Consider the following 21,828-nt stretch of genomic DNA (forward strand, 5'->3'; position numbering starts at 1 on the left):
CATAACTGTGCCCAGGTGCCAAGCCTCCAAAAGATGGAAAACAGTAAGGTGACTCTGAAATTGAACTTTCCTTCCAATGCTAACAGGAGGTGGAGCATAACTCTAGGCTTAGCTAAGGGATTAAAATCCAACAGCTTTCCAGCTGGTAACATCCAAGATCAGATATTCCAGTCTTCCTCAAAAGGTGCCTTACATCTGACAGCCTCCATCCAAGATGAAATGTTATGCAGACACCTCCACAGGGCTTTGGAGATGCCAAATGGCAGCAGCAGGAAATCCAAAATACAGCATGCTACAGTAAAAAGCAGGTTCCTTGTGAATTCCCCCTTGTTGGGAAACACTCTCTTCACAAGGCAAACACCTCCAGACCAGGGTCTCCACAGGATCTGAAGGCTTTCCTTATGGCTGAATCTGATGAAACAAAATACCACTTTCTGGATGCTATAAGCCACAAACTGAATATTTATAGGAAATGCCTTTGATAAACACATCTGTCATCTCAAGAGTCTTTGAGGCCATAAGATAAGAGGGAGCGTGGCTCCCTCTTATTCTAAAAGTAGTATCAGTAGCACAGGTACTGTATTGATAAATTACCAACTTCTTTACCTAATCCAACAATTACAAACCTGAGTGTCTTGCTCAGGTGATATCTTGCGGTAAGATTTTGGGTGGGAAAAAAAAAAGAAGCAAGCTATAAAACTATCATAACAGGAAACTACCTCATGAAATCCATGGAGATTAATATTGCTTAGCTCTGGACAATTAATAATTAATTGATTTCCAGTTCTGTTTGGGTTTTTGTTCTTGGAACATTGCTTTTCCCTTACTTAGCCAATTTAAACAACATATATTAATCTAAATGTTTCTTCTTCTCAGTTCATCTCAGCTCTTTGCCTTTAACCATTTTCCTATTGTAATAATAGAGCCTCTTGACTCCCGGTGAACAAAAGCATTTCCAGTGCTCAGCCTTTGAAGTGTGACCTATTTCCCCCCATCGTGAAGGAGGGGGGGCAATGAGGGTGGGAGGGTGCTCTTTTGATATGGGGAAGAAGGCTACACAGGAGCAAGTGGTACTTGAAATAAAGTTCAAGTAACTCCATCCTATTTTCCTTCCTGTCATATAATTTCCAAACTCCAGGTCATTTTTTGCAGGGCACAATTTATAATGCTATGTACCAAAGGTTGGTTTGGTTTGTTGTGATTTTTTTTTCTCCTTTGGGAAGGACTTTGGTTTATTGTCCCATTGTCTGTTCTGGGCCATCAGAAAAGTTTGCTTTTCTTCTCAAACAATTAAACAGTGGCATTATCATTTGCTACTTGGGTTTTTTTTGGGTTTCATTCACTACATCTCTTGCTCTTCCTCTGTTCTTTTATATAAACATATCCAAAATATTTAAAACAAACATTGGCAGGTCATACTTAGCAAGAAATTTGTGCTCTATAAATAAAGCTTTGAGGAGATAATGATTTTTAAATTATTTGTTTGGTAATTCCAACAGAAACAAACTATTTTATAGCCAAGAGCAATTCCCCAGGAGCACATGTAACTCCAAGAGGACAGTTGGAAGAGCAAAGTGTCCTAGGAAAAAAGAAAAAAGCAGGTTGCAAGTGAAACTAGGGTTCATAAATGTGTTGTCCCAGCCAAAACAAGGTAAAAAAACCCTACCCACAAGACCTGTTGCTGAAACCACCTATTTAAATACCTCTCTGGTTACCTCCAGCAGCAGTCCCTACAGAAGGCTGCAGCAAACAGGCCACATCAGAGCAATCCCCTATCTCCTCTCCATGGGAAAGAGACAATTTGTCAAGCAGAAGCTCAAGGACAGGAACTGCCTGGTGCTCTGCAAGCAAGGGTGAGGGCAGCCAGTGGAGCCTTGCTGTAAAGCACCTCAGATGCACTCATCTGCAATAAAATCTTAGGGAATCAGGCTGCCCCATACAAGAGAGATGAGGTATGTGATTGGCCTTAGCTTCTACAGGCTGCCAGGAAGCAAAATTAAAAATCAAGGCATATCAGCTTAAGACTAATAGACATTAAGGCACAGTATGAAATAAAAATGCGCAGAAACAATATCTTCTGCCTTAAAAACCAATAAACTCAGGCTTCACCTCAACATTTACGTAGCAACAGGAGATGACTGTCTTGAGACAACATTCTGTTCTGTGTGCTTTATGGGACTCAGGGCATGACAGAGTATTGACAGATATGAACGGACAGCATGTTCTGGTGGAGCATTTTAAGAAAACAGTAGTGTTGTCAAAGGGCAAGCTTTCATTTTACGCTTACACAACACCAGAATAAAATATTTCCCTTGGAGAATCTCATGTATCATTTCATTAATACAAAAATATGAGGAGTAGCTCCATCTCTCGGAGCCTGGAACTTCTTGCCTGCGTTTTCTCCTCCACACTTGGACCCACCTCAAGGGTCCTATCCATCCCCACCAAGGTAGAGGACACCCTCAAGGCACCTACCAGGTATTCTAGAGCATTTTCTTACAAAGTTATTACCTATAGTGGAGCAGCAAAGAGTTGCCTTTCAAGGGCATGATTTTATCTTCATTTTCCACCTTGCTTTTGGTGGGAAGTACAGCCCAAGGCACCGAGATCCTTTGTTTCTTTACTGCAGCACAGGCACCATAATCCAGCTGAGCTGATCGCTGGGTTCAACTAGGAAAGCAGGGGAATGACACCCCATCAAGAAACTCTTGACTAATCTCTCCTGTCAGTGCACAGTTGCTTCCTGTTGCCCCTCAATAGGCATTTTACAATTCTCTGCCCAAACAAAACACAGACTGTCACTGGGGCCAGGCCAGGGCAGCCTCCTGATCCAGGATGGCATCAGAGGCAGCGAGGACAGCGATGCAGCAGAAGTCAGGGGAGACTGTATTCCCATCACTCAGGAGAACATCTTCTGGTCTTTTCTTTCTCCTTTGCTGCTTGTGAGCTTCACTTCCTTCTCACATCAAGACTTCTTACTGAGTTGATGGGGACATTCCAAGCAATATTAATTGTTGTTTGAAATCACTTCAAAGGACCTTTTTTCCCCTCTTGTATGAGTAGCCAGAATGAGGAAATTGGTTTGGGTTTCATACTTGCATCTGTTCCCCAAGTCTTTGCACATTTCAAAAACTCATCTTCAACCAAACCTGTTGTTATTAAAAGGCTCTTACTGCGCACAAGCACTCACACCCGTTCCTTTCCACTTCCACACGTATCTATAGCCCCAGGTTCCAACTGGCAGCCAGAGGTGCCAGAAATAACCACAAGAAAGGCTGCCATGAAATCTCCAGCCAAGTTTTGAAAATCCAATCGCTTTACACAAGCAACTATGCTTAGAGTACTTCATCTGAGGTCAACCCTGAACTCAGTTTTGTAAGATTTGCATATCACAGATCAAATATGAAAAAGTGTAAAGGCAATTACTTTTTTTTTCTTCCCCCTCCATAAAAAATGTGCAGGATAACAGTTGTTCCACAAGTTTGTTAGTGCATACTTGTACCAGTCTGCTGATGTTCCTGCCCCACTGGTACTAGCTAATGGCTGATTTTCATTCTTATGTGGTTCTCCAATCCCCCCCTAGCCCCTCCTTCTCCCAAGTCTATGCTACAGTGATTTTGGAAACTGGGTCAAAATGCAATTACTACATTCCCATGCTTTGGGGCAGGGAAAGAAAATAAAAGGAGGAAGAATGGCAAGAACAAATACCATTGGCTGAAAGCCAGGGCTATACTTCTTACCCGCTCACCTGTGCTGCAGCCCAGAGCAGCCCTGAGTGCTCCCACACCAAGCTGTTCTTTCCCAGCAAGTTGCTTCCCAGCAAAGGTGCCAGGGAAGAGCACGCTTTGTCCGAACGCAGGGTTTCCTGGCCAGACCCCAGCCACCCCTGCCCTCACATCTCTGCTGGAGGATGGGAGCAGGCACAAGATGCACCTAGTCACCAGGAAAGCCCCAACGAGTGGGGTAGCAGTTCCTGCAGAGGACAAACGAGGTTTTCTCAGCTGCCCTGTGACTCTCAGTCTCACCCGGGAAACTGTAGCAGCCTGCTCAGACCTCCAGAGCTCTCCCCAGCCTGCCATCCCCATCTTTTCCTGACCTCAATCCTCACTGAATTGCATTTTGCAAAGCCACCCACCTTCTTGTACCAGCAAATTCTATTACTTTCACAGAGGTAGCAATGTCCTCCCTGCATTTTTCCTCACCTGTAATTTTGCACATTTCCTTATGACAAGACATCAGCTTTACTAGAGGCATCTACTTTTGGTGTCATCATCTGCTGCTTTGGCTGACAAAACCTAAACTCTGCTTTCATGTGTAAACATTTTTCCACAGGAGAAGGAAAATATTTGCTGTGTGTTTAGACATACCCTTATTGTCACACTTCTAACACAATCCATCATACCTTATCAAATTGCACATCTTCAGCCTGCAGATGGTTTTTGACATGTTTAGGAGGCTTTCGAATATGGAAAAGGGAATGACTCAAAGACTTATTTATTCCACATCTCCTTAACTAGGTCTCAGTGAAAAACACACAGAACCCATTATATACATTCCCTGTCTTCCTCAATGTCTCACTGTTGCTTGTGTGTTATCACCTTTGCTGCTCCTCTCCCTGCCTTTGTTTTCCGCAAATCTCAGCATATCAGTTCCAACTCCACAGCATTTACTGGCTCGGCTCCCGTTTAATAATTGCAGGTTAGAGTAGGGTAGTTTATGGCTGCAGATTAAGGCCTAAAAAACATTCACTAGTTTCCGAGAGATACAGACATACAACCTTCCTTTTCATAACACAGTTTATCTTGCTATCACAACATTCCAGGGAGACGTTATGCCACTTAATGATTTAAACAGATCAAAAAATTGGCTCAGCAAGAGCATTTGCCACTGACAACAAACCACAAGCCTGATGTTATCCAAGAAGCAACTGTAATATGCTAGCACAGGCTAGACAGATCATACACAGGATAAAAATGAAGAATTTTAATGGAATCACTCTGTACTCATCCACATGTGTGGGGAACGGTTCATCTTCTCTCTCCCCACATAAGAATAAACCTTTCAAGCCCGCAAAGCCAGAGTGGTGTTTTTTTGCTGATTTAGCCAAGGACAGACTGGAACAGGCCTCTTGCTCTATCAGATAACTCCACAGCAAGGAAACAGCATAAGGGGTACGATAACTGGCAGAAAAATAGACAGTAGGTTAAAGATGCCTCTGACAGAGCACGTACCTGGCCAGCGCTAATTGGCTAATTTGAACAGAGGTACTTTCTCAAACAGTGATTTCTGATCTATAAAAGAAGACAAGATTTGCAGGACGGTGCTCTCTGCCTGACCGGGACGAGACCCTGCTGCAGCAGCAGAAGCCATGGGAACCTGCAGGAGACCCTGCTGCAGCAGCAGAAGCCATGGGAACCTGCAGGAGACCCTGCTGCAGCAGCAGAATCTGCCTGGAACGCCAGCCCCGCTGTCCGGAGGAGCCGAGAGGGAAGGGGGGGCTGCCCCGCGACCGCTGCCCGGAGGAGCGGAAAAGGGGGGGGGGGGGGCCGCCTGTGCCCGCTCCGTGGGGACCCTGCCTGCTCCGTGGGGATTCAAGCCCGCTCCCCAGGGATTGCTGCCTGCCCAGCCTAAACCAAACCGGACCGCAGTCGGAGCTTGCCCAGCCCGCCCTTGCCGCCTGCCCCAGGACTGGAGCCGTGCTTGCCGCAGCTGCTGCTGCTGGGAGGGGTCGCCCCGGTTCCCAGGAAGCCCCTCACGGATCTCCTGCCGAGCCTGCCAGCGCATCCCGGGAACCACGCGCTGCGGAAGGAGGGTAAACACACAGACACACACACTAACTTTCCTACCGGGCTCAACTCCTACCCTTTCACTCCATTGATTTTACACTCCTCCTCGGAGCGTGCATTTAAGAAGACCATAGTACCTTGGAATCCCTTTTCCGATATACACCTAGACAACCTCTCCTGAACCTTGATCCCTTAGTTTGTGTTGACCCTTAATAAACTGATTAATTCGTAAACTAAACGTTGGTCTCAGTAATTTGTGAGTGTGGTGGGAGGGTGTTCTAATCTACCCTCTAAGATACGGTCCCGCAGCGGCCGTTCCTCCGTGAGGGGCAGCGCCGCGTGTGACCCTCGGGCTCGTTCCCAAACCCCTCCACACTGCGGGGGGAAGTCGCGGAAACATCCTGACAGCCGGGAGCCCCCGATACAGGCCCGCGACAACACAGCATCAATGAAGCAAGCAATAACACGAGGCAAAATGGGCAGGTTTCCACTGGACGCTTGCATTCGTTCAAACGTGTCACAAGGCACAGGATGTCACACCCACTTGAAAAAACCTGAGAGCCTGCTTTCTGAGAACTCCCCAGCTCCCAAGACTGTCTGGAAAGCTCTCCTGCATTACAGTAACAGAATGTGGTGCAAAAGACCTTGCACTCGAAGAGGGTATTATACTGGTCATGTCCTATATCAACAGGAAAAACTGAAACACCAAGTCTGCCACAAAGGGAAAAGGACTCATTAGGATTTCAGACTGGAAGTCACTGCATCCCTCCTGAATTATTCTGCCTCTCAGTCCCAAACAAGGCTTCCCAGACCTACCTCCAGTCCCTCCACAGATCCAGCTGTTCCATCAGGTTCCTCTAGAGGAACAAGAAACAGTGGTTTGCAGCAGCTCACCTTCCACATTTGCTCCAGATCAAAGAGAGAGGCAGAGCTCAGCAAACATTATCCAAGCTCAGAGGAATCAGGTCTGTTACAAACCCCTTCTTCCCTCCCCTCTGCCCTTCCAGTGGAAGGGATCAAAATAGTTCCCTCCGTGTGACATTTTGCTCCATTTGACCAATGGGCTGAGGGAGCTTCTCTGTAGCCACCAGCAGCTGAGCACAGAAGTAGGGGAAACACTGTGCAGACCTAACCTTTCTGCTGCTGGCAAAGAGGGAACAGGGTCCAGAACAAACAGGAATATCCCACTATGACAATTTGCTTTGCATATGCCCAAGGTGTAAGCTGAGCCCTTCACTTAGTGACACTGTAACTAACAGGTGTCAGCTATCTGTCTGTGGTCCAAGCTGCCCATCTTGGGGCTGACTGAAGTTAGTCTGGCCTGCTCCCCTGCCTCTGGGAGGCTTTTCTCCAAGCACCTCACCCTTCACCCCACTCACCTCATTTAATCCCTTCCCTCACCTGTTCCTCCTGGCAGCACAGTCCCTCAACAAGCCAACTACACTTACTACTTATGCCCTAAGCCCTTCCCCACCACCCCACATCAGCAGGCACACATACACGTGAGGACACAGAGCACAATCACAGTCAGCTTCAGGCTGCCAAGGAGCATGAGCAATAACACATTTTTCCATGCTGAGAAAGGAGAGCTGCATCCAGCTCCAGATGAAGACCAGACCCCACCTGCCACCAAAAATTAAAGGGAACAGAGCAGAACTAGGACAGGGAGCCAGGAGAGTTGAGCTTGCTAGTCCCCTGGCTGAAAGAAGTGCCTTGGAGGTCAGTAATGGCAATCCCAGAGTAGACCTTACTTCCAGTTCTACCTAAATCCATCACATACCTCACTTAGCTATTACCTCTCCTGGTACACAAGCAAACAAGACCATATTTGCCTTCCTTTTCAAGGCAAGTGCATGATATGAAATACAAAACTCAAAAGTTGTTCCCAAAGAAATCCCTTCTCCCCTTCCATCTTGGACACTGCAAGTCTTCTGGAAAGGATTTTATTTCCAGCACGAATCAGCTCAGATCTCATATAGCTGAGGTACCTTTTTTTTCTTTTTCTTTTTTCTTTTTTTTTTTTTTAAGTTGTTGAAGCAAGCTAGCTGTGGTAACAGCTTTGACTATAGCATTTGGATATTTTTGCACAGAACTTGCCAGCACCCTGCTTTGACTGAGACCCCGCTGTGCTGTACAAAGACCCAGAGACAGCCTCTGCTCCAAAACATTTAGTATCTAAGTGGACCAGGCAAACAGAGGAGGTGCTGTCCTCTGTGATTTACAGATGGAGGTTCAAAGAAGAAGGGGCTTATTTATCTGCCATCTGCAGCACAGAGGGAACAAAACCAGCTTTAGCCCCCCTCCAGCACATTACCCATTTTCTCCTCCTCTCAACGTACCTCCCAGCAATGGAAACTCATTATGAGCCCCCAGTTAAGCCTCAGAAGAGATTTGCCTTCTATAATTAACTCTTTACAACATTTACTTTCTCTTGCTACCTTTTTGCTAGGACTTTTGGGAAAAAAGTTTTAAAACTTTTAAATACAATTTTCATTTAAAGGATAGTGATAAGTGACATATAACATTCAGACTGGCATGTAACTGTACACTGCAGAAAACTCTGCCTGTTTTTTGCTCCTGGAAGGTAACCAACTGATACTTTTTATAGGAAGATAAAAATTCAACAGGTCTTTTATTTACAAAGTTACCTAATACATAGCTCCCCTAAGCAGTGGTGGAATCAAACAAGGAGACAGCTTTTGTGCTTTCAGCTTCAAGTGTTTGTCAGACAGTACCTGACACGGAAGCTGTCCTTCTGAACCTCACAGGGTGACCCTACCTATCTCCAAGTCTATCACCTTCTGACCACCTTCTGTTACACTGGTCTTCTGCTGGTTCTCTTGTTTGCAGACAGTCCCAATCCTGATGCTGCCTCACTTCTGCCATTTGTTGCACCAGTCACCATCTGTCTTCTCCAATCCATTCCAGCTCCCCTTCCAGCCTGGATGTGCAGCTGAAGCCCCCCAGAAGTACTTCTCATCTCTCACAGCCTACTGACATAACACATTTGAACAGGGTCCTTACATCTATCACAAGTCTAATACAGCTCTTAACATGCATCCCCTTCTCTCAGGAAGGTTTCTCCCAGCCTCCTTGCTACATCTTCCTTGCTACTTGAGGCTCTCCAAGGAAACTGTGAAACCTCTCAATACAGGAGTAAATGAAGAATAGAACCAGCAAGCCTGGTTTTGGGAAGCATTGCAGAAGAACAAGGACTATGCAGCTCCACAGTACCAAGCACGAGGCTGCACAAGCTTATGATACTGATGCAAGATTTTCATCATTTTATGGAACAGTGTTTATGACTGGCTAGATCTAATCTATTCTGCCACAGCCAGCTCAGTTACCATCTACTCTAATGTATTCTGGTTTACAAAACAGAAACATGGCTGTGCTTTTATACCTGGTCCAAATGAAGTCAGTACTGCCAAACTATCTGACAGCACACAAGTCTGATACACCTGAACACGTCACCACAGCCTGATAACCAGCCCATCTGGTTATTCTGTTGGTTTTTACCTCTGGAAAGCTGGGATGGCACTCTTACATTAATGTGTACTTGGAACAAAGCCAAAGCAATACTGCTATCAGTCCAAGAACACCTAATAAAGAATTGAATTGTGTTAAATGCAAATGTATAAGAAAAGAAAAACACAGAAAAAAGAACACAGCAGCATATTCAACAGTTATCTCTCCTTTAAGACATTTTGTAAGCATTTCAGTACATTGGAAGCAACTTACTGTTGATGTCATTAAAACTTTCTTTGGAAGGGGTAATTTTCCCATATTCAGTGCACAGCCATCACAAAAACCAAGAGCATTTAAAATTCTTCGACTCCATGGAAATTAATACCAGGTGCTTGGGAGGGTGCTTGGAAACAAACAAAGCTATTTTTAACTGTGTATTAATATGTACATTTCTGGCTTCTACAGCTAGCACACTTTCCAGACAAGTAACAGGGCATAGTAAACCATACTGTGGCACTGAACGCTTGAGATGTGCCTTTAAAGATACATTGCAGAAGGGGATACAAAGGTTAAGTGAAAGCCAACTCCTTCCCTGGAGAGCTGCTTGGCAGCACAGGACATACAAAACCTGCCTCTGCTGAGGCAGGCACACACTGAGTGGCTGGGAATAGGTGTAAAGCTGCAGCAGGAATACATTCTGGAGGAGGCATTTGATGACAAAGATGCTTTTGGAACCCAAGGTAGAACTGCTTACATGGCAGTACGCCTGCTCTGCTGTAGGGAAGTTCAAGATGCTCCTACCAGTTCCTCCTTCTTACTGACGAGAAGCTGTACCAGGCACTCTGTTTCAGAGACACATTTGTAGGCTCCCCCAGCCCAACTGCCTGTGCTCAACAGCAGCAGATGCCAGCCTCTCTCTTGGCTACTCTGTTTGAGAATTGCTTCTTTCTACTCCTTTTAACATCAGCAGTCCATCACTCCCATCCTGCAGACTTGCCAAAGAAACTGGAAATGGGAGCAGGTTGTTCCTGCCCGGTCCCTAAGACCAAGCAGCAATGCTAGCCTCAAGTCCACACTTCATGCCCAGCTCTGTGCTCCCTTCTTCAAGGAGCTCTTTGGGAAGAAGTTGTTTGCACCACTCCATCTGGCCAAGCCTCTAGGCACCCTACCAGAGGGCTTCTATTTCACCTGTTTTAACTGTTGAGGTAGTATTGCAAACCTCTTTAAAATGCTCTATTACATCCCTATGTTATAAAATTACTATGTACCCCATCTACAAGTCTGAAGACTGTACCATGCACTTGCTGAACATTTTATGGATCTGATTTTTGGTCAGTATTATGGGAAGGATTGTCAAGAGGACCTGTCACTGTTCCTGCTGGGTCAGAGACAGGTACTTTAAAATTACTTCACACGATGAAGAGTTACGTTCTCAGAGATGACTCAGAGGCCCCAACTGAGTTTCACCACAGCAGCGGAAAAGATATGAAGGCAGGAGGAGAGAAACCAGGATATAAGGCCCCAAAACTAATACTGGTGAGAACAGGAGGGGAAAATGGTATTCAAAGAAATGGATAAACTAACATCTATTCTGCAAGTCATAGCTTCTGCTTGCCAAAGGAGGATGCATGTGCCAGCCCTCCAGAAATGACAAAATCCCTGTCAGCTACAGGGCTTGCGCTCGTTTCCATCAGGCTGGGCACCCGCGGTTTGTATTTCTAGCCCCGCACTGCCCTGTCTGGTGTTGCAGGCATCGCCTCCCCACGCCCCGGCTCGGGTTCCTTGCTGCGTGGGGAGCGTGGTGCCAGGAGCCCCTCCAGGCCTGGCAGCCATGACAGCTGAGTTTCCCTGTCTCTAGAATTAGGATCAAGATTCTAAACTCCTTTTATAATGCATTTTGAGAACCTCAGAAGAAAGGAATTAATTTATCTGTGTTATTAATACTAAAGAAATGCAGAAACCTGCTCCTCTCAGCTGTTTTGCCAGTGGGACTAGGATTTCAGTCAAAGGCCCCAACTTGAATTTCTGAAATCACTGCTGACTTGCCCAGACACCCTGGTCAACTTCCTTTAACTTCTCTGTGCTTTAATTTCTGTGCAGAAGAAGCAAGGAGAACGTTTTTTCTCAGAGCGTCTGAAAATCAATGAACACAAAAGCTCAGGGACCCTTAAGGGGAGGGAGGGTATTCCCAGCCATGCTCTGCAGTCAGTCTGGAAGGGAAGCTGCTCAGCCCTCAAGGGACAGGTTTATTTCCTGGAAAACTTGACATAATTGATCCATTTACCAGCTCAAGGCTTTCAAAATGAACCCTTTAAGACTTTCCTTGTTAACATTTTTTCCCCTCTTTGCTTTGTTTTTAGAATTCCTGAAGAGTCTAAGGCATCAAATAGTACTTTAAATGAAAGACTTGGGAGTATTTATATTTAACGTAACGCTGAGAAACTGACAGCAAAAAGCATTATACTTGTCAGCATGCTGTTGTCACTCCAGATTTCAAACAAGCTACAGTAGATAGCAGATAACAACTTGACAAACTTAATGCATCAAGTGAAAAATATCAAAACTCAGATTTGTAAAACCTTGGAGCTTTCCTTTTCAAAGGAAGAGGAAGGCACTGTTTGCAAGAGGTCAGCTACACTGGCACCGGGCTCCAGCCAGGGTGACAGCAAATGTGTTACCATCTTTTGTTGGTCTGAAGGACTGTCCCAGTTGAACTCACAGTCCTGTGGTGCCTTTGGTGGGAGAATCCCTGCCTTGAAGAGCTTATAGCCAAATTAAGTCTCAACAAGGAAATGACAGGAAAGAACCACAAAAACAAGGAGGGATAAAGCATCAGCTGTTCTCTAGAGATGAGATACCCTCATTTTTCTTCACTCAGTAATCTGTCCACGCCACCAAGTAACCAAGAAAATTCCTTTAATACTTGAAAGCACTTATTCATTTCTATTTCTCTTTGGGGATTTCTGTTTATCTTTTCTTGTTTACTCTCCTGACACATTGCAAACCATAGACTACAATGTGGTTTAACAACAACAAATCATCCTGTTATGTAATTACAAGATGTTTTTTTAAGCACTTCCTTTGAGAGAGACACTCGCAGATAGAAAGGAAGAGGAGACTTACAGCTAACCGTATTGCAGTACAGAACGTCCAAACCCTGCCTCTCACAGGACAGCACCACTTGCTCCTCTTGCTACTGTTTCAGGAGGCACGTACTGACATGGTGTTTAAACAGGTCATTTTGTGAGACCTTTTTACATGCCAGTTTTCTAACATTCAGGACCCAGCATGGCAACTTCAAATGGTTCACACTCCTGTGTGATCAGAAATCTTGTCAGAACTTCCTGAATGTTAGCTACTTTGTCAAGTTCCCAAATACCACAGAATACTTGCACGTCTATGTATTTCAACATTTCTTCATGCATAGCTTTGCCGTAGGGCATCATGGTTCGAGTACCAGATCTACCTCCTGTCTCTCGCAGAGACAGGTGGCATTTTGGGATTCAGTTGGAAAGCAGCCCCAAACTCACCCACCATGTGCATAATTCCCTTGAACCAGAGAGAAATCATCTACAGTCAGACTCACCACACACCCAAACCCTATTTAAATGCCTATTGATCGCTATCTCTACTTCAGCAGACCTTTCCTACCAAATATGGGAAAAAAAACCCCCAAAACCCAAGATGTGTGTTTGTAAGATAATAATACCTTTCCACCCATGCCATCCATCTTCTTCCATCTTCCCTCCACCAATAGCAAATGACCTGATCACTGCTTCAGCCACAATTTGTTTCACTCTATCCTTACTGCTATCATATTTTTTCATACCCTTAAAATTTATTACAGGACTTGCTGCATGATGTAATTAAAAGCGATTATAATTAGCTCTGTTCTATTTCTTCTCACACTTGACCATGAGTAATCAACTAAAGATGCCAAAACTCAAAACACAAGGGAAGTTATTTGTGATGCAAAGACATTTAAAAAGATGCTTCCTGCCTGAGCTGACACCCCGTTGTCACATTTGTAGAACTGTCAGTGGACCACTGTAAAATGTTACATGCCACAAATGTCACTGGCTGAAGTAGCTCAGCTTCAGAGAATAGGTTTTATTTTTCTGAAGCCAAGGAACTTGACCACTGCTACTTCCAGACCTGCTGTGCATTATTAAAAGGTCACCAGAAACAAGACCTGTAAAATGGCCTCTGCAGTTCTTTTTAACAGGATGTTTCTCATTCTTGTATTGAAAAGCAGTGAAGTTGAACTCAGTTTAGGAAGCATTATCTCCAAGTCTGAGCTGACACCCAGTGAAATAGGTGGGAGAATTAATTTATCCTGAAATCACTTGAAATTCTTTGCTAACTCAGACAAGTACCGGGTTGAAAACTCTGCCAACCAAAAAGTTTAAGATTACTCCCTCTTACTTCAGTTTGAGTAGCAAGACATTTTCAGTGGTGATTGAGCAGCTTCCTGGAAGATCCTCCCTCTTCTGTCAACCTGCCAGACTCTCAGTTTGTTGACCCCGAGAACGCAGCACAAAGCTAATCTGTTTACCAAAGCACTTTCCCTAGTGTAGGATGGAGTAAGGTGCGTCTGAAAGAGAATAAGAATAGGCAGTTAGGCAACGAGGGAGTGCTACTGCAGGCATGAATGGTTTATCTTCTGCTTGATCTCTTCTGCTAAAGGAAAACAAGAATGGATGTAATAAATCTACATAAATACATGAAAGAAACAAACAACTGTCACCAGTCTGGGGTGATTTGGGAAATGAAGATAACTCTGCTGTTAACTGGCTGCTCTGACACAGTGAAAAATTCACATTAAAAAAGTAGTCATCACAAAGAGGCATTAAGAGGCATCTAACTAAACAACAAGATGGCATAAAGTAAGAAAAAAATTTCAATTTTTTTTTTTAATCTCCCATAAAAAATTTTGTGGCAATATTTCCTGAAATATTTTTTTTCTGGAGCTCTCCAGGCTCCTTTGTATGGGAAGAAGAAATGTCTCTAAGATACATGGGATCAAAAAAAACCTGCCAGCTGCAGAGATTCCTACAAGAACTTTTGCCAGTATTTTAACTAGGATATCTGCTCCTTCCTGTCTACAGGGCTTTCATGCTAGCTTACCCTCTTTTCCTCTGCTGTCAAGGTTCTTAACTACCTCCATTTTGCTCCCTAGCACATGGTGTTTCTGAGACTGTTCTCCAATCCAGATCTCTGCTGCTCCCCAGATCTCTACCAAGGCCACAAGTACTTCTATCCCTTACCTATATACGTTACTGAATCTCTTTGATGAGTTACGCAATGTTTATTCATCATTTGATCTTCTCTGATTGTATCATAGCAACAGACAACAGTTTATGGAGGATACTGTGTGAACACTCTCCAGAAGAACACGTCTATGAGTCCTGCTGGTTTCTTGGGTAATGTTATGCTCTTCGGAACAATAACACTAGTCAACAAGTTATCTCAGCTTTATGCTAAAATTAGAGCAGTTGGACATTATTTATTTCAAGTCCACTGGTTTTACTGAATACCAGGAAGCTGTGAGAATGTATCACAGGCACTGCAACCCATAGAACTTCATCTATAACCATCATGCAATACACTTTGCCAATCTGAGCCATTGGAACAGAAAACACTACATGGCAATCACACAAAGTAAAATCTCAGTGCATCACCACGTTCTTTTGTCTAAATACATTTGTACAAGGGAGACCTAAAGCTTTTAGATTTGGGTTCAGAAGAGCTTCTCCGAGTCATAAATACAACCATGTTCAAACAAGGACCCCCTAAGTACTACAGGAAAACAAACAATCTTTTCTGTCCCTAGATAATTTGATTAAAACTACACCACCACCTAGATTGAGCTTTCATAGCTGCTGCTTGAGCTTTAGCCTGTCTCCCAGAACAGGCTGCATTCTAGCAGCAAGCAGAACAATTAAGACTTTTCTTGCCAAATCAGTCAGGCAGGTATAGTGCTCAAGTAATCTTTAGCATACACATTTATGTTGTGACCAAGCATTCCTGGAAGTGTTACGACAGCCTGCCTTTGGCACTTTCGGAGAAGTGCCTAAATTACAAACGTATCCAGATTTTGCAGTTTTCTAACCTTTGCTGGTGAAGTCCCATCAACTGCCAAGCAGTGTATTCCCTCGCCCTGGGCAACTGAACCATCTTGCTGGAAATCCTTGCAAGAGTCCCTGCTTACAGTAGTCTCAGTCTCTCTCCTGCAGGTTCTAAGAGAGATCGTGAACTTGGGCTTCAAAATCCAGTTCCTTCTCTCTTATTCTGTAAGGACATGCTTACACCTGGCCTCTCTTTACTGACTTCTCCTCTGCCTACCATGGGCAGGCATGATCTAGAAGAAAAAACCCATTGTTCTTTTCAGGGTTTAACCTTTTCCTGTGTGCCTTCATTTGGCCAGATCTGGACATTGCACCCAGTACTGCAGAAACACATTCTCATCCATTGTGTCTTGACTCCAATGGTACATTGTTCTGCTTGTCTGTCCTGCTCTTCTGATCTTAAACTCCGTCCTAAGAATACACCACTGACTCATCTTGACAGGTTGTGCCTGTTTAATTACTCCTCACACCATGACAGCAACATGCATTATAGCACAAGAGGAGGAAACTGAACAATTAAAAAGAAATTATATGCAGCATCCAATACAGCCTCTTGTCAGTAAACAGCAAATCCCTCCCCACTCCATTACTTTCCCAGTTAATACACTGATGGTGACTTAATGGAGCAAAAAGGAAAACAGATTTTCAACCTAGAAGAATAAGTTCCCCTCCAAAGAGCACTTTCAAGCTTCTACCATCACTGTGCACACCAACTCTGAGTTCTGCATGCAGGACTGGAAATCAGATCAGAAACTCACTCAGCCTGGGATGTGAGAAAGCACGTGGCATTCTGCTCTGCCATCCTGTCAGTAACACAGATAAGATTATCTCTGCAGCATAGGAGACAGAAAAGAAATGAACAAGTTGTTCATTCATTCTTGTAGTGGCTTTTCAAGAGTTCATATGGCCTTTCTCAGTGAGTAGGTAACAGTTTATTGCCTTGGTTCACAGTGTGACACAGCCCAGGGGGCAGCTGCAGTGACCAAAAATGTGTTGTAATAATGTCAGTAGAATGTAATTTATAATATTCTGAAAAATATCCATCAGTAGCCTCAGCTAATTTTCAACTCTCCTTCTGGTAAGGAGGAATCAACTTTATTAGCAGGAAAGAATTTTATTGCATTCATACATTCTGCCCCATGTTGTCTGAGCCCACTGAGGACAGAGGTAACCAAACCTACTGTATTTTATATTTTCAGCTGCACAGTCAGTTAAATAAAAAAAATGCAAAAGAAGAACAACCTAAATAATCTGAAATGAGAGACCTTTCCCAATTTACACCTCATTAGTAATTTTCTTATGCCCAACAGGAGAAGTGAAGGTTTTATAATAACAGGTTGCACTAGCATATTCGATTTCACTTTACTTGAATAGAATCATAGAATGGTTTGGGTCAGAAGGGACCTTAAAGATCACCTACATCCAACCCCCTGCACAGGGAACACCTCCCAATAGATCAGGTTGCTCAGCACCCTAAAGGCTCTCACTCACTTCTATACATATTGTCTATATTTCAAACCAAATATAGTGCTCTCAATTAACTTTCAAATTAGCTGTTAAGATTTTAAAAGAAGAGCCAAAATATACAAAATACCCAGGTATAGATACTTGCTTATCCATTTAATTTTTTCAATACACACTTTCTTGACAGCATAAGGCTATCCATGAGATTCTTGATTTCTTTGGTTGCCTTCCATATGGATTAGCACGCAATGCAAAAACGATTCTTCTGACCATTTTACAAATAGCTGGGTAGATTTCTATGTCCACTGCACCATCATGATATTTTATATCATGAAGTAATTTCCCAAAATATATTTTACAACACAAATAATTACAATTTTATTTGTTGTAAGGTAATGAAGTGCCCTCAAAAGCAATACAGCTTTGAATGTACTGGACCTTAGATTTGGTCACCCACCAAGAAAAATAATCTCTCTAAACAGTACTGAGGGCAGGAAAGAAAGTAAGGAGACCTCCAAGGCTCAGTCCCCACTTACTCTGCCTCCCCCACACAGCAGTGCAGTGGGGAAGGGGGTAGGAACCTGGTACTAGGGTCAGGGTCAAAATGTACTTTTTGAGAACAGTATAATCTTAAGTCAGGAACACACCATTCCCCTTCCATCTTTCTTACTAAGATCTCATGCCATCAGCATACAAAAGGGGAAGGAAAGGTACGGCGTGTTCAGATACATTAACTCCATTTTATGGGAGAAGCCGTTGAGTCTCAGACCATGTAAATTAATATCCGACTGTTATGGAAGAGCAAGGACCAGAAACAGGTTCACTGACACATTCTGGAAATAAACACGGCTGTTCCATCTCCGTTATCAGATGTACCTGATCTGAGTCTCAGCAGGGTCTGCTTTTCTAAGCAAGCAACATCATGTCTTGGGACGACAGAGCTCTCATGACCTTTATTGTTATTACTGTTATCAAGGATATCACCAAATAGTGTTCCTTGGAAGCTCAATTTGGGTTTGATTTTCTACTGGAGCAAGGATTCAGTTTTTCCTTTTAATCATTCATGTGTTCCTGTGTGATGTGCTCTAGGTGACCCTGCTCTGGCAGGGGGGTTGGACTAGATGATCTTTCGAGGTCCCTTCCAACCCCTAGGATTCTGTGATTATGTTGTAGGGATCAGCCCTGTTAAGATGCTTCATGTTATGACTTCTTACACAGAAAAAGATGCTGACTCACTGGAAGAAGACAAAAGATGAATGTGAAAACACTGCTGTTAGTACTACTAGCTAAGCCTGCACCACAGCCGTCTACAGATATGGAACCCTGAGCACTGGGAACACTTGTTTTTAATGTTCATAACCCCTTGCTTTCCACCTAATGGTTCTCCTGAACACATTTAGTCCTTCAAACTAATAGATACATAAATTAATAAACTAATAAATAAATAAATACATAAATACACAGAGACAAGGTTAATTTTCTTCTCCACTGCAAAAAGGTAAAGACTCGAAGGACAGAAATGCAGTTCCAGTGTTCAGGATATGCTACCTGCATTGTCCCTTCCAGTAGAAGACTTGACTCTAAACTCCCAAAGCAACTCTAGAGGTGCATTTTCTAAGCAAGTGATTTCTAAGCAATTGTGTATCTCCTCAAAATCTTTTAGAAAAACAGTTTTCTACACTGTGAGAATAAACAGCAACTATGTACCAAAGCTTCTGCATGTTTAAATAAGACCCACCAGGAAGGCATCACTTCTTGATAAACCACACTCCATTAGAAATCTCTGTTCAAGGATCTACCATCTGCTTGGCGAGGTCACCACACGTAGAAGGAAAGTGTATTCCCAGCGTGGCTCTGGGAGTTTAAAACATGTCACCAGAGAGAACAATGGTCCAGATAGGCTGACGACAGATATCTCAACTCCCAGTCAATCCCAGTCCCCCGCCCCAGTGGGAGAAAGCTATCCAAACCAAGCACCCAGGGGGCTGCTCAGCACTGCCCCTCATCTCTTCCCCTGCCCTTCAGCACCACAGCTCAGGTGAGCTGGAGGTCACTACCCAGCCCCCCTGTCACCAGGGAAGCCACTGCGAGCACAGGGATGGCCCATGGGGCGAGGAACAAAATGGTGGGCAGAGCTAAGATTGCTCGGGTCTCAGGCTCTTGCAGTGCTTCCATGTAAAATCAAACGCTATAGGTAACAATGCCAAGATGGTTTGTGTTGTCTTAAACCCTCATTTTCTGTAAGTAACAGATTTTCCCGATTGGTTTTAAGCTGTTTTCCTAGATCTGCCTTAAGTTATTTCCAACCTAACAGTACTAAAATTTGTTAAAGGTTGAATTGGATGTAAGAGGCTTTAAATATTTACAGGCTTCATATTTATTACAGGTCCTAGGCCTCCTATACATACGTGCCAGCATCTCCATTTAATGACAAACGTTATTGACATTCAGACAGAAAGAGTTTATACCTACCCTAGGTTAATAAATAAAAAATATCACTTTAAGCTATAGGTTTCTTTCCATTTGAATAATATTTTAGAACTTCATGCAAGGAAGGCAAGATTAATATTGCAAAGTTGGAGAGTTTATCTACCAGAGTCACTAAATACCATATTAGAAAGAGGTCACTCTTCAATGCAGTTGGCCATAAATTAAACACCACATTTACCATGAAATTCTAACAGTTTGGTGAGAACACTCTGCATGATGCTGACATAAATAGACTTAAGCATGTATTTAAACGCTAGTCTGATTCTCAGAAACAGTCAGTTAAGATACGTTCATCATGTAAGCAAACTGGAATTTAACTCTGGGCCGAGTTAAAAACAAAAAGCACAACTTGCCATTAGCAATTGAAGTCACTTTCACCACTGTATTTTTATATTCTTTGTCTACATTTCAGGCGGTAATTTCCTATTAGAAGATACCAGCTACTGACAAGCTTCAGCATAGTGCTTTGTCCTTCCTAAGCCCATCCTGCTGCTCATTCCCTGGAGAGCTTTCTCATCCTTCCTATTTGCTGTTGTCGCAGCCAAAGCTCAGCAAGAAAGCGGGAAGATGGGCAGAAGAATGGTCCTGCATGCAGCTTACACTGCAGAAATACCCACGTTAACCTTCCCAATGTTCCTCATATGCACTTAGGCATAGAAGAGTTGGATTCCCAGCTAAGTTATTTCTATTTATTCTTTGCCCAAGCACTTACTAATTTAGGAGAATAAGGTCAGCACTGGCAAAGATAGAGGAGTGCCTGTTCTGGGTAGCCACCAGGGCTGCAGACACCTGCCTGGCAACAATGCCTGTTCGGCATGGCTGGTGTCACGGCCCTTTCCCTACTCGGGATTAGCATGCAATTTGTCTGTGCATAAACTCTTCCTACTCCCTGTCTCCAGGCCAGTGGCTCTTCCCACCCACGAGGCAGATTGCTGCTGGGATGACTATCTAATGCTAGGCACTCAGAGTTAGCAAGCTGTTGGAATCCCACAACATAACTATAATAAGCACAGGGCATGACTAAACCTGAAGTGCTATCTGCTTTTCCAGTGGCATCATGCCATAACCCATATATGAGCAAGAATTAAAAAAAAAAAAAAAAGTGACCCACATCCTTTCCATTCCTTACCCCTCTACCAGCAACACCTCATCACCCACCCAGCTCCCTCCAGCCAGCAGGAAGATGTGTGTTGGGTGTCCCCCCTGTTGCAACAGGGAGACAGAAATGCATGGCACAGGAGCAGTGTATCATGATGCACACCCTGGCTGAGAAAGGAGAGGAGCAGGGCAAGGAAAGCAGATTGACTTTCTCAGCATTATCTTTCATGCACTAACTAAACGTGAGACAACTTGAAATTCCACCACTGGGAGCTAAAGAGAGCTCATTGCTATATACTTAATACTGCCCTTACGTGAAATTAGCATTTCTGCTTGGCTGAGCAGAATCTTTATCATCCCACTGCCATCCTGAGCATACCATATTGTTCCCACAGCAACTTCAAGGCACTCTCTCCTAGTTAGATATGCTGACTTCAGTTGCAAGGTCACAGGAGACACAGTAACAAGAACACGTGTAGCCTAAGTTTCTCATTTGAGAATGGAAAAAACAAAACTAGTCAGTAAGTAACACAACAATACCACTCATGCCACTAAGCACTGTTCTCTTGGAGAGGAATAAGCCACTTTTCATCCAACCCGCCCCCCCAAGAGGGAAAAATTTTTAATGAGGAATGCCAGGACTGTGAGCTGAAAAGGCAGTTAGCTCTTCACTGGATGACAGGAGCAAAACAGCCACAGGACGTCCTGGACAGCTTTTGCCAAGAAAACAAAGTGCTGGAAGCATCACTGCATCTGAAGCACTCCATATCAGGCAAACAGCTAGCCCCAAATTCCTGCAGTAAACAGCCCTCTCCTCAGCTTTCACAAAGACTCCTTGGATTCAAGTAATTTGCAAGTAGTTAGCCCAGACTCGTGGCCAAAAAAAGACACAAGAGAGTCCTTAAACTGATGCATTCTACCAATTACTTTACAACCCAGAGGTTGTAAAGTCAACAATAGTCAGTATCCTAAAATTTTGCAGGAAGTGGTGATGAAACATGCATGTACACAGACATAATGCAAAGATACATGCTCTTTTTATGAGAACAGCAACAAAATGAGGGAATCATTCTTTTCTTAAGTCAAACCCAGCTTATTAAACCTAGAGTTTGAAAGCAGTCCAGTTCTAATATTTTCTTCTGAGAGAACTCAGTGCCTTAAATATCTACAGTCTGTCATCATACTATTTAACTTTTTATTCTCCTAAGCAGATAGGCAACTAGCAACGGCCCTATTTTAAATGCATGGTAAAAGGCAGATAAAATGACATAAAGTGTCCTGTTTAAGCTCAACAAAGCCCAAAGGTCAAGTAACAAAATACACATAATTTGTTTTTGTTTTTATTTCAATAGATTTTGAATTATTGTCTTCCCTTTCACTTTCAGAAATAAAAA

General features: G+C 43.6%; 1 protein-coding gene across 6 annotated transcripts in view; it reads right to left on the reverse strand.

The window, feature by feature from the left end:
• The window catches only part of SLC4A4 (solute carrier family 4 member 4), a 204,985-nt gene that overhangs the window by 169,796 nt on the left and 13,361 nt on the right, over positions 1-21,828 (reverse strand). For 4 of the 6 annotated variants that reach the window (XM_051617729.1, XM_051617726.1, XM_051617734.1 and 1 more), the window contains exon 1: positions 6,603-6,619. The exons of 1 other annotated variant lie outside the window; for it this stretch is intronic. The gene's annotated coding sequence lies outside the window, so the exon portion shown is untranslated. Of the gene's footprint in view, positions 1-6,602; positions 6,620-6,680; positions 6,768-21,828 lie in introns of those variants that run through there. One more of the 6 variants, XM_051617731.1, reaches the window with a different exon arrangement.

This window comes from Apus apus, chromosome 4 (assembly GCF_020740795.1).
Source record: "Apus apus isolate bApuApu2 chromosome 4, bApuApu2.pri.cur, whole genome shotgun sequence".
Lineage (NCBI taxonomy): Eukaryota > Metazoa > Chordata > Aves > Apodiformes > Apodidae > Apus > Apus apus.